Source organism: Carassius carassius, chromosome 10, assembly GCF_963082965.1.
Source record: "Carassius carassius chromosome 10, fCarCar2.1, whole genome shotgun sequence".
Lineage (NCBI taxonomy): Eukaryota > Metazoa > Chordata > Actinopteri > Cypriniformes > Cyprinidae > Carassius > Carassius carassius.
Window position 1 is genome coordinate 30,891,248 of NC_081764.1, and position 15,662 is coordinate 30,906,909.

The window sequence follows — 15,662 nt, forward strand, 5'->3', positions numbered from 1 at the left end:
TATAGAAGCCCATTTCTGCCAAGGAATCATAAAAAAGCTAATTGTGACTCTTCATCTCACAATTCAACCCCCCTCCCCCTGCAATTCTGATGAAAAAGTCTGAATTTTTTTTAGAATTGCAAGATATAAAGTTATATAAATTCAGAATTATGACTTTCTCACAATTCTTAATTTATATCTTCCAATTCAGACTTTTTTCTACTCAATTCACTTTTTATTATTATTATTATTATTGAGATAATTGCAACTTTTCATTTTACAATTCATAATTTTTTTTTGTTGCAGTTGCAGACTTTTCTTTTCAGAACTATTATTATTATTATTTTTTTTTCAGAATATATCTCACAATTCTGCATTTCTATCTCAGAATTCTTGCAAGGAAAAAAAGGTCTGCATTGTAAGATAAAAAAATTCACATTTGTATATATATATATATATATATATATATATATATAAACAAACACACACACACACACACACACACACAAAAAAAACAGCAACAAAATAATGATAGGACACTGTGCTGTGGTCATTGCATTCTCCTAAGATTTAAAGTCATAGCTTAAAAATATATATTTTTACAGCTGTCTTTTGGACTGTTCTTTTTTACATCACAACATCAGAATGCTTTTGTCCAAACCTGTAAACTTGCTCTTGGCCAGGTTCATATATTCATTTTTGATCATCAAAGTCATTTGAGTGTGGCTTTAAGTCAGTCATCTTTTTTAGTGGTGGAGAAAAAAAGCTTGGATTTGTCATGCTAGAATTATGAATAAATCCAGAAGCAGAGGTCTTCGTGGGCAGCGGGGTATCATCATGCAAAAAGGAAGAACATGAAATTCAGTCCATCTTATTTTCGATTATGACCTGCTTTTGAAAAGGATGAAATCATTTCCTACAGGAGGACAGGCAGAATCCTGATCGCACATAATTACGTCAAACAGATCCGCGGTCTTGATCCCTCTCCAGATGAAAAGGGGAGTTTTCGGATTGGAGGCCATGGGGAAAATGATGGAGGGCTGGATGGTTAAAAAAGGAGAGAAGATGAAAAGTGTTTTTTGAAGTGGCTTTCTGCATTAGCCTCCTCTCCCTGAACCCGCGGGATCAAGCCATTCTACCTTGACCAACACTAACCTCTCAATGCAAAACACACACATACACACTCTGTCCCACACTATACACAAGACATCAGGATAGAAGGATCATTTCTCTGATTTGAAAACTGAGGCTCTGTTTGGAATGGAATACTTGCTTTTTTATATAAAAAAACTTCTTATTTTATATCAATTGCCTATCCTTCTCTACTGATTACTTGATTTCTCTTTCTTGACTCAGTATATGACTGAAATACTAAACATTAAGACATTTTACACAAAATGTAGTTTAAAAAAGTAAAACATAATATTTTGATAACTGGATGCTACTCATATGCAACGTGATGAAGTCATGTGACAATAATGTAGCACACTAATATTTGCAGTAATGCTTTGGCTACTATTTTGTTGATTATTTGTAAAAGAATTTAAGGTATTCCATTCCAAACACAGCCAGAAAGTTCATACTTACTGTAATATATAATGCTGCAGTAATGTATTTTTGTAGGACAACTTGGAAGTTCCCTCATTAAAAACCCAAAATAATTTTTCCATTGGCTTTTAGATTATTAGAGAAAATAATTTATTAATCTTACATGTTTTGTTCATAATCTTGACAAATGAACATGACTTTTAAATTTTGAAGCCTTAATAAAATCGCCACAAGTAAAAAGCTACTGTATATACGTAAAGAGGGGCTCTACTGATGCATTTTTTTTGTTGTAGAATAAAACATGAAAATATCTTGAGCTTGTGTTAACCATAGACTTTATTTCAGGCATTTAACCCAAAACTCATTCAAAAAACACACTGACTTTGGGGAGATGGAACTGGACATGCTAAAATGCTAACTCCTTTCAGGGATTTGGCCTACAAAAATACATAATTCCTGCAGCAATACAGCAGAATTTGTAAATGTAATATCATAGTATACAATTCCAACCACAGCCGTGCACCAAACTGGAGCTAACAGGCAGACAGAGAACATAGTTTACACTTATAAGTGCGCTTGAAGTATACTAAAACATGCATATAAATTTGCGTGGAACATTCCATACGCATATGGTTTGTGTGTTTCCTGTGTATTTAAGAGTGTATTCTGTCTGTTTATGCTTTTCAAGTGAGTCGCGGGTGAATGGACACTATCTTTTGCGACTGTTTGACAAACACCCAGTCACATGAACATTGCCCACAGCCATGAGAGATATCAGCACATTGACCACCACTATGGTGACTATTCATCCCTCTCTCTCTCACCCCATCTTCATCTCTCACTCTATCCTTCTTGTCCTCTTTCACCCTGTCTTCTTATGCCTCAGGCTTTCATTCCATGAATGTCACACAGTGCCTCAGCTTGTGTAAAATTGGTCTTTTGGGATCCATAACTGATGTCAGCCTTCCAGATTTCATAACGCTCAAAGCTTGAGATATGATCTGACAGACCTCTGGTCCAGTAGAGTACTAACAGCATGGCATGACCACAATAAACTGTTTTCAATGTGATGCGACATCGACCACAGAAGTCCTTTAGAGTCGCCTAAGTCGTCAAAACTTGGAAATATAATGGACACATGTTTATTTGTTGTGGATAAGAGGAAATCTTTATTCCATAAACAGGCTAAGCATTCACACCATCTAATGATTCTGGAAGTCATATTTATGGGTGGATTTTCCTTGTTTTATATAAGGTGCAGGGCATTGCTTCATACAGTGTGTGCATTATTTTATATATTTTATATGAAGTTAAACCTCATAGCCTCTTTCTTTTTAAGACACTTTCCATGAATACTTTGGTGTCCCATTACTTTTTTAGATGCACATATGATATATCCCATTGTTTTTGAATTACGCACTATTAGATATATTTGATAAAGTGTTATTTGGCATAAAATTGACTTGAAAAGAAACTAGTTGTAATGCATTTATGTCTCTTCTCCCAATTAAAATTAGGATTTTAGCCTGTGTTACTGTATAAAAATTTAAATCAGAATATTTAATTTAATTAATTTAATTAAGTTTATTGCTAGAAATTTGCTGTTTAAACGGTAATTAGACCCAGGTATCAACAATATTTAGTTTCTCACTATTACTTGGAGAAATTCTATTTAAAACAAGTTTTATACAGTACAAAAAAATTGCATTTGGGACTTGCCCTAATTCTCTTCCTATTGCTAAGTCACTATTTGGTGTCAGCGACCTCCTCTGCAGCTTTGGGGCTAATTAGCACATGTTAGCAATTATCGAACATGGATTAGACATATTTGTTAATATGGACGGCTGCCATTTAAAAGGAACCAGTCTGAGAGAATCTTCTTCTCGTCCTCTGTAATAAATGACCGTAATCAACATGCAAAGTGTTTCAACACTGGTGTCATGGCTAAGAGTGCAGTGCCTGTCAGTTTGATGCTAATTTGTGATGATTATCTTATTTGTACAGGACGTAAGAAACTTCAGGCAAAATATATATTTTTTCCTGCATCACAGTGCGGTATTGATTTCTATTTATTCATTTATTATTTGATCTTTTGTTCTGTTTCTTATTAGACATTATTTATTTATTTATTTATTGTATTTCAATGCTAATTTTCTATGGTTTCACAATGGTAACAAAGTCTGTTTTGTTATTTCTTATATTTCTTATATTTTGGTTGAAACTATAATAACCACACTGTACATTAGTGTTGGGTCCAAGTAGAGTATTTAAATAGAAATGAGAATTCTGTCATCATTTACTGACCTTCATGTTTTTCCAAACATGTATAAGTTTCTTTCGTCTGTTGAACACACAATAAGTAACGAATGCTGCAGGTAGCTATTGGTTCCATAGTATCAAACTAATTAATGTAGAAGTCAATGGCTACCAACAACTGTTTGGTTGCGAGATACTTATTAATGTCTTATCTTAATTTATAATTAAGATAATAATTTCTTTATCTTCAAGTTATGACATGGATTTGACTGTACTCAGAGTCCAAAATATCAAAATGTTGACATGAACTCATACAAGTCCACCTGAGTGGGTCTAAATCTGAGTTCACGCACCCGAACTCTACCATACACTACCATCTAATCTGATTTTTGCCATCACATTTATGTACATTATATATGGTTGAAGCTTCTCTCGTGTCCAGGTTACTGTAGTGAACAGTGTTTACAACAGTCTGAAAAAATCTGCACGTAAACTTTACGTGGAGCAGATATCCATGTAAGGCTTGAGAGACTGTGTATCTGGATTATTAATTTCCCTGTCCACAAAGCATGATGGGAGTCTGCAGTTTGTTTCTGCTCTAGTCTATTCCTGTGAGATGGTCTGGCCCCCTGTGAGGGTCATCCCTCTTGATGTCATGCGTGTCATCGCCCCTCAGTGAAACAGGAGAAAATGATGGACCTGATGCATATGAAACAGTGCTTCATCCATATGCATTCCATTGAGGCCAGGCGGGGTTTGGGCCATACGGAGTGGACACAGGGTTGGAGCTATTTAAATATGCATGAGGGCCCAGTGTCATGGCATTAGGCCACTCCTCAAAATGCATATTTATTTGCATGGTATCTGTAATAATGAAACGGCTTGTGCCATTTTTCATGTATGATAGAGTGTGGTTTGGGGCTCGGCGCTTGGGACAACACAGAGAGGCTTTAAAACAAACTGACACAACCTAAGATGATCCTTTTGCCGTTGTTTCTCAGCTCACACCTTTAGTGAAACTGTATTTTTCTAGCTGTGCATTAGTTTTAATGGCAAACCAACCCAATCTCATGAGAAAAAGTAACTATTTTATGAACTGCCAATTTTGTATAAATTCATATCCATATGATTTGATTGGAAACCTAACCACCAGTGCGGCATAAGCAGATCATACAAAATCGAGAATGTACACTTAAAAAATATATAAAAAAAAGTGTAGAAATCAAATTCTGTTTCACTCAAAAATAGCTGAAGTAGAAAAAATGTTAAGTAGAAAAACTGAAATGGTATTTTCATGTAAAATTGTACTCTAGTAATTGTTTTTTATTTTGTATTTTGTATTTACAGTGTTCAGATTCATATGAATTAGCCACAAATTCACCAAAATATGCATGCAACTGGGAATTCCTTAGTGTTACTTAGTGTTCCTGTAGCTCAATTGGTAGAGCACTGCTTTATCAAGCGCAAGATTCGGGGTTTGATTCCCCGGGAACACATGATATGTAAAAATTGATAGACTGAATTTACTGTAAGTCGCTAGCTTCTGCTAAATGCTTACATTTATTTAAATTTTAATTTAATTTTAAATTTAATAACATTAACATATATAATAAAAATCTCTAATGAGATATCTTTAATAGCTCAGCTGTTTCTCATAGACAGCAATGAAACAAAGAGAAGATTGATGGAAACTCTCCTCGAACTTTCCTCTTATTTCAACATAAACTCAAATATTTTCTTTCCAAGATCAAATGATTTGAGCTAATATTTTTCCGCATTCATTTTAAAGCACAATACTCTTGCTGTGTCAACAATTGACTATATGGACTATAAATCCCCACCAATTTAGGAAAAAAAATAACAATAAACATAAATTATATCTCCATGAGCTACATATGAAAGAGTAGCCTCTGAGCATTTAAATTTAAATAAAGTTGCCACACTCTTAAAAATAAAGGTTCTTTAATGGCTTCAATGTTTCCATGAAAACCCTTAACATCAATGGAAACTTAACATTGATCAAAAGCTTCTTTATAGTAAAATCTTCTTTAGATTTATTTTTTTCTTTAGAAAATTGGTTCACATCAGTTCTTTGGGCATTCAAAATGGTTCTTCTATAGCATCACTTTGCAAATCTACTTTATTTTTAAGAGTGACTGCATTCAACTTGAGTAAAAGCCTACTAATGTTCTAAAATATAAATGAAAGTAGGCAACCATTTTGGTTTGAGATGGACTGAAAAACACAACGCCTGTCCATTAAACCAAGTGTATATTAGCCACCATGTTTTGAGAAGGTGTATCTTTATTTACATTTATAAATAAATCATTCACCAACTTACATGAACTTCAAGATGTTATTTTGATCTTCCAAGGGCAAGCTGTACACAAACACACAAACAGCTCACTAAATGCAAACTGGATCTTTGTGACTGGAGTGCAGAACATCATGATGGTGTGGCCGTAGTCTGTATTAGCTTTACTGCAGTCCCAAGGGGAGCTTTCCCAGCTTCAATCTGCGTTAGGGCTTCTGGGTTCAAGTTCAAGTCGCAAGCTAGAGAAACATGGATCACCACCCACGAGAAGCACACAGCTCTGTAGGGCCGTGAACTCTGCTCAAAGCAATCAGTCCAGTATTCCATTCATGACGGTCATCATTTAGGTTTTACATTTAAAGGGTTGGGGCTGCTGCATTTTGAATACCTCTGCATGGACTTCCAGGCTGTAATTATGATAATGATGTGTGTGATTTCAGCTCTCAGCTCTCAGCTCTTTTGAATACACCTCTCTGATTTCCTATACCCTGATAATAGTTTCAGATCCCATTCAGACAGGACAGTTCAAGCAAGCAATGGCTTATTCTGAGGGAATCAGTTGAAAATAGAAGCCAGATGAAGACCTGGCCAGTCTGGAAGGGGCTGGGGCACTGCACAATGAATATTAAACCCATTGTAATGGGAGAGAAAGACATAATGTGTGATGCCCTCAAGTCAGCCTGTAATAAAAGAGAAAATAACATCATTTTCTCCGAAGCTTGCATGCATATATGTTTGTGAAGCGAGTATTAATGTAAAAGATAAGAGAGCTGGATGTTATTGAGGAATTTTAAAATGCCTTATTCATGCTTGAGTCATTCTGAACCTGTGTTATGTTCTTCTGTGAAAAACAAAAGGAGATATTAGTCAGAATGTTCAAGCTGCTCTTTAACATAAAAGGAAAGTTGATTGTTATTTATATGCTGTCAGGCTAGATAAAATAAAACTGTTTATTTATTATATTATTATTATTATTATATATATTTTTTGTGAGAAACTATAAAACCTGTCCTTTGTTCCTCCTGAACACAAAAACCTGTGTTTTGCTTGGCGTTCTTCTTTAGATTAGCCTTCCTTACTGTACTATCCCCAGGGAGCCATTTTCCCTTAGTTTGATGGAAACCAGAGCACTAATGTCATGCCGCAAACATCTCAGTGACATTCTGTAGCACTGCACCTTTTACCTTAGAGAACCTCCCATCTGAGGGGATGTGACAGGGTCTGTGCACTGGGGAAATATTGCACAGCTTCCCATTAGCTGCCACCTTTGCTGATCCACAATGAGCTTCTCGTAGATCTTAGGCACAGGCTTACCTTGTGATCTAGCAACTTATTGCAACATGTATGCTTTAATGCCATGTGTCACAGAGATGTTGAAATGTGACGAGATGGGTTTGAAGGCATTACTGTGATGGAGATATTGAGAGAAATGGACTGGACAGATGTAAAGAGCAGACAGGAATAAACTAGGTTGAAACTGACCACAAATGGCCTCTTATGTCTTTTGATAATGTATTGATGCATTCGTTTTGAGAGCTGATATTTCTTTCTCTTTGTTCAGTGAGCCATAGAGCCTGGAGGAAGTTTGCAATGAGGAGTTGGTACCTGGCTGAATTTTCCTGGTGGGCGTCAAATCAAGCAAAGAGCGCCGTCTGTCTGCTAAAACAGACTTGTAAGTACGAACCCACAGTGAGAAGCCTGGCAGACATGACTTAAAAAAGCATGTTTTGAATTTCAGTCCTTCCAGAGATGAAGTACATTATTTTATCATAATTTAGACAATTATCGTGTTGATTTAAACTTATTTTCTTTTTACAATGAAACATGAAATGAATATCCGGGTAGAAAACCCAGTTTCTATACAGTGATGCTGATTTATATATTTATAGATGGGGATGCATTGCATTTTTTAACTAATTCCCGAACTCACCGTTTTATTTATTTTTGTTTAAATGGCTGAAATAAGGTCTGTGGTTAACAAGCTCAAGATATTTCATGCTTTACATAACTGTTACCGTTTAAGCTGCCGGAAGGAACACGGAGCCGAGGATACACGAAATAAGGCTTTTATTAAATCCAACACATGGAGCACAGAGGTAGACACACGTAAGTTGATAGTGAGTAGACCCGACCACACTGAACTCAAAGGACACTGTTTAAATACATGGGATAATGGGGAAACACAGGTGGATGGAATCACTAAATCAACAGGGACATGGAACACATGGGGAATAGAATAAACACCTGGGAACTAATCAAACCAAACACGGACAGACAGAAACTGGGTCACAGGGGCAAAAACACACTAAAAAGTCCAGGTATGTAACATTACTCCCCCCTCCCGGTAGGTGCGTCCTCGCACCGTAGAAACAACAGAGGGAGGCGTGGGTGGGAACTTGGGAGGAGGTTCCGGTGGAGGACAGCCTCCCAGGAGGGGGTCAGCAGACAGGGACCACGGAAGGAGGAGCCAGGGAGGAGACGACGGAGGGAGGAGCCAGGGAGGAGACAGGAGGGATCTGGAGCAGGAGGCACCCAGCAGGGCCCAGGCCACAGCCATAACGGCCCAAGGTGGGGCCGACGGTGGAAGGAGCCATGGAGGAGGAATGGTCGCCGACTCCAGGGACTCGACCCACGGCAACGGAGCAAGTGGAGGAGGAGCCCGAGGCGGAGACGGAGACCCGAAGAGCCAGGGTGACAGGGAGGAGCCGGAGGTCCTAGGCGGAACAGATGGCTCTGGTGACTGACGCGGCGCTGTGGATCCGGAAGGCCGCGGTGAGGCCAGAGTGACAGAGGACTGAGGTGTAGCCGAGGGGATGAAGGAGCCTGACGGAGCCGGAGGGACGGAGGGATGAGGAGAAAACGGAGGAGTGGAGTCCCGAAGCATAGGATGGACGACGCCAGACCAAGGCGGAGCCGGAGGGACAAGGGAGCCAGGCAGAGCATGTGGACTGCCGGGCCACGGCGGAGAGGAAGGAGCTAGGAGCCGACGGGTCAACGGGTCGAGGCGGAGTCCAGGCCTCAGAGGCTGGAGGCGGAGGTGAGGGAGACGCCGACCAAGGCGGCGCTGGAGGATGGCAGTCCCGCTGAGCTTGCACCACAATGATGGTAGGCTGAGGGCGAGCAGAGGGGCTGCCAGACGACAGCGGAGGAGGAGGCAGGAGTGGGTGGGAGGGTGGGAATTTCGGAGGAGCAGGCACTGGAGCGAACTCTGGGGCTGGAGCCCTTCCTGGGCTTAACTGGGATTCAGGAGTCCGTCCTGGGCTCAACTGGGGATCGGGAGCCCGTCCTGGGCTCAACTGGGGATCGGGAGCCCGTCCTGGGCTCAACGGGGGAAATCACAGTCTGTACAATCCTCCACCTCATTTTGACCCAATTGGCGCTCCACATTTTGCTCCCTCGTGGTGGGCAGTGTCGCCGGCTCTCACACCTGGTCTGACGGGTTGCTCTCTGGCTCTCAGTCATCGGTGGGCTCGGGCTTATGCCCCGTACCGTGGGGAGATTGTAGGCTGGGCTCTGGGTCCAGAGTGGACCTGGCGAGATCCTCCATTGGGCAGACAGTGAGAGGTGACCCATTTCTCACCAGAGTCCACTCTATAAATGCGGCGAAATCCTCCCGAGGACCATCTTCGGGCGACAACGCTCTGCACCTGGAGTTCAAGCTGGCGTGATAAAAGGAGCAGAGCGCGTGGTCCGGGTAGCTGGTGGCATTAGCTAGCAAGAGAAACCGTCTGGTATGGTCCTCGAGAGAAAGTCCCTCCTGCTCCAGCAGGAGAAGGAGGAATTCAGGGCTATAGAGGGAATCCATCGACATTACAAAAAGAAAAAACTGGAAAAAACAGAAAACAAAACGGAGGGGAAAACACGCAGTTTTAAACTTTTTGGGTCGGGTCTTCTGTTACCGTTTACGCTGCCGGAAGGAACATGGAGCCGAGGATACACGAAATAAGGCTTTTATTAACTCCAACACATGGAGCACAGAGGTAGACACACGTAAGTTGATAGTGAGTAGACCCGACCACACTGAACTCAAAGGACACGGTTTAAATACATGGGATAATGGGGAAACACAGGTGGATGGAATCACTAAATCAACAGGGACATGGAACACATGGGGAATAGAATAAACACACCTGGGAACTAATCAAACCAAACACGGAAGACAGAAACTGGGTCACAGGGGCAAAAACACACTAAAAAAGTCCAGGTATGTAACAACAACAACCGGTTTTAATGGTTTAAATTTTATTTTGACTTTTAAATTTATAAAAGTTTTGTTCATTTGTGAAGATGAGCTTTACTGAACAAAACATGTATGAATCATAAATGTATTATTTTCTGCAATAATCCAACAGCCAATTGAAAACTTCTTTTGGCTTTTTGTTAAGGAAAACAGGTTGATCTACAAAATTATTTCCTTATAATATTTCTCTCCATCAGTACTGTAATAATTTTTTATTTTTTTTTATAATTTAGGCATGCTCATGGCATAAGTCTTATGACTTCATTCATTCAGCCTTGAATTCTGCCTAATATCTCCTTTTATACTTTCCAAAAGATCAGAACAACCATCAGGTGAGTCAATGAACTCAACATTTTTTGCCTGAACTAATCCTTTTAAGCATTTTTTGCATTGCATTTTTATATTAATTCCTTTTTAATAATGCAATCTGATAATGAAACATTGTTACAGGAAATTTTGATTGCCTTCCTTGCTGAACTAACACTTGTGTGTTATGGCTGGATAATACTCCTGTCTACTGTGAGTTTGAATAATGTCATTAATCCCACCTAGGACAGTTGCTGATGTGAAATATAGGCAAAATGATTGAATCCATGCTGGGTAGGATTGCTTTCTTGCCCCCTCACAAAAAAAAAAACAAAAAAAACTCAAACTTACATATATACAAATGGAAGATGTGCAGAGCCAGTTTTGGTGTCAGTTGAGCCAATGTTTTTTTTTGTGATCCACATGAAGAAATAAAAACCTTAAAGGTTTGGAAATGAAATGAGGGGGTAAATTAGATTACAGAATTTTCAATCTACGGTCAACCACTCACCTAATTCTTTATAGTCGAATAGAAGGACAGAATAGAGCCTTAAGTGAAGGATTTAGATATCTGTGATTTCTCAGAACCTCCTAGGCTTATCCATGGCCTTATGGGTAATTACATTGTTTGTGTCAGCCTCATTGTCAAAGCAATCATGCCGACACTCTGTTTAAAATGGAAGATAAAAAAAGGTGAAATTCACCTTCCAGCACCTTATGGATCCCCAGAACTGATAATAGTTATTGTACCCCTGAATGTTTTACTCTTTAGTGCATTCATTCCCAATCTGCGATGATATCTTTTAAAGTATGCCATCGTTTCACTTGACCTCACCTTGTCATGTTCATCTGCCACCTCTCCATCTCATTCTCACCTTCTCTCACGCTTCAGATCACAGCGTTGACCTCTGCAGATTTCATCCCCATCAATTGATTTGTGAATACTCGGGTTCTGGGATCGATGTTTTATCAGAGGGAGTGATAGGTTGCACTCTCTCTCAGCTTAACCTGTTAAAGAAGTGCTGGCAGCCATCTCTGTTTTAAAACTCTTGGGGTGGTAAGTGCAATAAGAGTGTTGAAGAGGAGGAGGAGGCGGGAGGGCATCTGGCTCTTTGGAGTGATGATTTGCTGCTCTGATGATTTTAGTCCCATCTGCATTCGATTACAGCCAGACTAAAGGTTTTGTCCTTCACCCGTTGACACCTCCATTCCAGCAGTAATGTAACCAGCCTCACAAATACATCACTCAACTCTGGCTATGCAGAGGGAAATAAGAAGTAGAGCCATAAGCGTGGCTCTATAAACATTTAACTGATTTTATAACCTTGCTCATTTACTCACACTGCACAAAAAAGATATTTGATTTGCGACCCTACTGAGAAAGTTCATTTGCACCGAGAAAAAAAAAAATCATTTTTGTCAGCTTTTCCAGTAAATTATCTAAAACATCACAGATTTAGGAAATACATCTCCATTTACAAATAATAATAATCAAAGCAGGAATTTGAAGAAAACAGAATTTTGCAACATAACCACTGCAAAAGAAATATTTTATAATAGTTGTGAGTTTCAGTCCGACTTTAATGTGATAAGAAAGTTGGCACACAATAGACAGAATATAATCTGTCATCAGTAGCATATTTACAGCATCTTACAACTCCTATAAACTCATTTTAGTTAATTATTTAAAGGAATAGTTAACCACAAATTTGCTAAAAATGTACTCACATGTAATCTCATTTATCCTATTGGCTATGCATGTTTTGCCATTTTCAAAACTGAGTATTGTTTATCTAGATAATCTTAATTATTTTCAAAGGAACACTGAATTAATAAAGTATTTTAGTCTTTCTGGATCACAGTGGAATTTTTCTTAAGAAAGTAGAGAGGAACAGTGGGTCAACTGAAGCATCTTAATGATATATTGTGTCACTTAGGTGGACTTATTTTCATCTCTGTCCATGCTTTTGTCAGAGTCATGCATACTTGGAAGGGCACAGCATGTGTAAGACATCAGTCCAGGAGATTCAGTGAGCAGGGACTCCTCTAGCATGACCTTGGGCAGGAGTGACATCTATTTTCTGGCTGATTGCCCACATATTTGCAAACTGTGTGCAGACAAAGCTAATTTGTTTTTATGCAAGTTTTTTTTTCTTTTTCTGCGAGAGCATAAAAAAGTGGGTGTACGGCTAGACTCCAGGCAGGACAGCCTCCCCCTGTTTGACAGCCACAGAAATAGTCGATGAAGGATATGTCTCTGCACATATGGAGGGAACTTTTGGGTTTAGACCTATGGTTTATACTGAAGCGTTATGATATGCTAATAATGCTTAAAGAAATGTTATTTGATCCAGTATGCAACATATGAAAAATAACTAAATAAGACATTTTTTTATTAAAAAAAATAATTATAAATATAATTCAATTATCTCAAAATAGAACAAAAATGTTGTTCATGATAAAATTTAAGTAAACACAAAAGATGATATTAAGATTTCAAAAATATATATTACAACTAATAATACATTTCTACATTTCACGATTTAATATAAAGTTGACACAATTGCTGTTTGTCATTAATTTTTTTTTTCAAACCAACCAGGCTGATCAATCACAACACAAAAACATTTATGAAAATACACAACTATATATAAAAAGATACAAATATATGAACAGTAAAATATTACATTTCTGACTAAAAGTCATAAATTTTAACTGTCAAAACAGATAGATAGATAGATAGATAGATAGATAGATAGATAGATAGATGCAGTGAAAAGAAATCCATCAATTAAACCCTTTTTAAAATACTCTTTGTTTCATTTTAAATATCGATATCACAATGGAAATTAAAGTTTAAAAATTTAATTTAAACTTTTTTAAATTGGTTATTGACATTTATTGATATTAAAAACATATTTGGATTGTTTAATTAACTAAACAAAACCAGTATCACAGAAGCAGAGACTGCTGATACTCGGTTGGAAACACATACACACACACACACAAACACACACACACATACATAGACATGCACAATGACACACACACACATTCAGATAACACATGCCTGTCACTCATCCGTGATGCAGATATGGAGATATCATCAGTCAGAGCTGGAGAAGAGAAAGGCCAGAGGCGTGACCAGCAGCCAGATTGTTTGATGAAAAGATGAAAGCGATTCAAAGAGAGCTAGATTTCTTAGTAGCCCTCTTCATTTTGACCCATATCCCATTATAGTTGCCAGGCAGCAACTATCAAGATGTTTAAAGTACATACAAGTACAAGCAGCTGCTAAAATATGAAAAAAATAAAATAAAATAAAAATAGCATTACGAAGATTATTGGACAATTTATCTTCTTAATAAAAAATTTTCAATATGTAATTTTTACTCTAATATATATATATATATACATTATATACAAAATATACATAAAATTAAGAGAGTAACAATTGTGTCCTCTCCCACAGGGACCATTTTCACTCATCTTCAGGCCCTCTTGTTCTACACATCCTATCATGTATCTGGAGCAGCTGAGGGTCCAGACGGGACGCGACTGAGAGCCATGCCTGTGTGTCTCATTCTAGTGGACTGAGACTGGACGTCTAGACAACATTTGTGTCCTGCATTGCCAGGGGTGATGGCTTTATGCAAATGCTGCAGCGTGAGGAAAACACGCTGATCCAGGGCTCTGTTCATGTAACTCAGAGGGCTGTCCCAGTCGGACAATGAATGATTATTTCAGTTTTTTATGTCCGTTGATGTAGTATGTTCACTAAACATGACACACAGGTAATCAGTAGTGTAAAACGTAAAAAGTTATAAATGTATATTGTATGTATAAAATCATATATAACATTTTTAAAAAATTCTATATCTCCTACTTTCACTAGTAAAATGCTATTTTTTTTAAAAATATGGAATATTATAAGTCATAATTTAATGAGTAAATTTCCTATTTTCTATTATTATGGCTTTTTAAATTTTTTTTATTTATTTAAAAAATGTTCTACATTACAAATATTATTATCATATATATATATATATATATATATATATAGATAGATATAGATATATATATATATATATATATATATAGATATAAAAAGATACAAATATATGAACAGTAAAATATTAAATTTCTGACTTAAAGTCATATATTTTAACCGTCAAAACAGATAGATAGATAGATAGATAGATAGATAGAGATAGATAGATAGATAGATAGATAGATAGATAGATAGATAGATAGATGCAGTGAAAAGAAATTTTAAAATACTTTTTGTTTCATTTTAAATATTGATATAACAATGAAAATTAAAGTTAAAAAATTTAATTTAAACTGTTTTAAATTGGTTATTGACATTTATTGATATTAAAAACATATTTGGATTGTGTAATTAACTAAACAAAACCAGTATCACAGAAGCAGAGACTGCTGATACTCGGTTGGAAACACAAACACACACACACACACACGCACGCACGCACGCACGCACGCACGCACGCACGCACGCACGCACGCACGCACACACACACACACACACACACACACACACACACACACACACACACACACACACACACACACACACACACACAGACAGACATGGACAATGACATGTTCTGTTTAAGTTGACAAGTTGACCTCACGGACTAAACTGACATACTGTACACCTATTTCTGACTGAAATGCAATATGTCTGAAACATAAAGGAACCCCCTCTTTCTAACTCCTAAAATCACTCTTGAATCTCTTTGGACTTTCTTTCTGTTTCTCTCGTTTTCTGTCTCTCTTGTTCCTTAGAGGCAAGACAAATGACCGTTTGTCCCCTGAGGTGCCCTAGAATGGTATTAAAGAGGTCATTATGAGCAAAGAAAGAATTAGTGGGAGAGAGAGAAAACCATGACTGGATAAATGGAGTTCAGAGTAGCTGACCTAGTGGCTAGTCTTATGATTATGGGGGTTGCATTTAAAAAAATGCTTCTTTGCACTCACTGCCCCAGTTCTGCTGCA